General features: G+C 57.4%; 1 protein-coding gene across 2 annotated transcripts in view; it reads left to right on the top strand.

Moving 5' to 3' along the window:
* Positions 1 to 1,772, top strand: part of IL13RA1 (interleukin 13 receptor subunit alpha 1) — a 78,907-nt gene that overhangs the window by 52,404 nt on the left and 24,731 nt on the right. The gene's annotated exons all lie outside the window — the stretch shown is intronic.

The raw sequence follows: 1,772 nt of genomic DNA, 5'->3' as shown, positions 1-1,772 counted from the left end.
ACTGGAAGAAGTACGACATCTATGAGAAGCAAACCAAAGAAGAGACCGACTCTGTGGTGCTGATAGAAAACCTGAAGAGAGCCCCTCAGTGACGGGCGTCATTTATTTTACCCTTCCTCGTGACCTTGTGCGGATTCGTCCCATTCTGCATTTGTTACCCGGGAACTCGTGAGACGGACGCTGAAACTACTGGGCCCCGAAGAGCAGCCAGCTCAGAAGCGCCGCGACACGGCGCGCAAGGGCTCTCTGGCCAAGACGGTGGAGTCGTCGTCGCCGAGTCGAAGAGCAGCCGCCCCGGCCAAGGCTTCGAAGCAGGGGACAGAGCAGACAGCGGTGATGCTGGCGGTAGACGGACTCTTACTGTGAGCCCTCGGAGGGACCTGTGCCTGCTCCGCGCTCTCTGCGCCAAACAGGACCAACCCGTGTGATTGGCTGTGTGAGGCTCATTTGGGGGGCGGTCCCCAAAGGCAGCCCCAAGTCCCCGAGAACACCTGGCGGACGAAGCGGCTAAATCTGCGCTCCGGTCGGGATCTCACGCGGGAGTGCGTGTGGCTCGTCAGCGTCTTCGCATCTGGAGCCCTCAGCCCCCGCAGCCGCGATTTTCTGGGCTTTGGAAGGCGCAGGCCGCAGCTAGCCACGAGGAGGACGCCTCCGGAGAAAGCAGGGGCCGCTCCTTTCCCGCCCCTTGCAAAGCCAGCAGGCGGCGGGCGTTTGGGGCCGTGGAGGGAGAAGGGCTCGCCGGCTGTGAGAGCGCGGCCGCGGGGCCTTCACCTCCGCCTTCGCCCCCAGCCTGAGGCGTCGCCCCGAGGGGTGCCAGTCTAGCCGAGACTCCTCTGTTCTTACCACTTCCTCTCCACCCGTCAGTTGCCAGACCTTTCGACTCCCCAGTTGCCCCCGCTCAGTCTCCCTGGCGCAGTCACCCTGGTCCCAGCAGGCAGCCTGGCTGTCCCCTGTCGTTAGAAACCAGAATGAAAAGCTGCTCACAACACCTAGAGGGGCAGGGAGTAATTTGCATCTCAGGTAATGCGTGCGGAGACTGAGAAACAATGACTTATTAAGACTAAGACTAAGAAACAATTCTTGCATATTTTGTAACTTGTCCGTGAGTCTGCATTTCTTTGAAGGTTTTCAGCGTTTACTATTCCTCTATGCATTTTCGAAACAGAAAGGAGGTATTATCTTCACTTCGAACTTTGCTCTCGCTGGCTTCGGGAAAGAATAGTTAGGTCTTCCCCTCTTCCCTTGAGGCCACAACTGGTTACGAGTAGGGTTTGCTTCTTATGTGGATAGCATCTGAGGCTCCAACGTTTGTGTTTTTTTGGGGGGGGGTTGCATACTAAGTTAGGGTTCCATTCTCTCCCAGCCCTACATCGGACCCACAGAGATGTGCCCCCTGCTCCTCCTCCCCCCTCCAAATTTAAAGAAGCGTGGAAGCCAGAGGCCCCCCCCCCTCACCCCCCAGCATCTCTCTCCGCATGCGCACTGATTCCGATCCCTGGTAGGAACTTGAAAACTTGATACCACAAGTTCTCCAGACACTCACCCACTGGCAGCAATCAGATGTTGCGACTTGCAACTCCTGCTCTTACGGGATGGGAGGAGGTCAGAGGTGCCTGTTCGCCACAGGCTTGGGCCCAGGTGGCCACCGGCTTGCGCTGCCACGGAGAGGACTGTGCCCTGGCTCGTCGCAGGAAATTCCGTGCCAGGGGCAGACGTCAACATGTTTCCTCCGTGCCGTTTTTTTTTTTTCTTTTCTTTTCTTTTTTTTTTTT

This window comes from Ursus maritimus (assembly GCF_017311325.1).
Source record: "Ursus maritimus isolate PB19 chromosome X unlocalized genomic scaffold, ASM1731132v1 scaffold_X1, whole genome shotgun sequence".
Classification (NCBI taxonomy): domain Eukaryota; kingdom Metazoa; phylum Chordata; class Mammalia; order Carnivora; family Ursidae; genus Ursus; species Ursus maritimus.
Note: the sequence above shows the minus strand (reverse complement) of the source record. Positions and strands in the feature narration are given on the sequence as shown.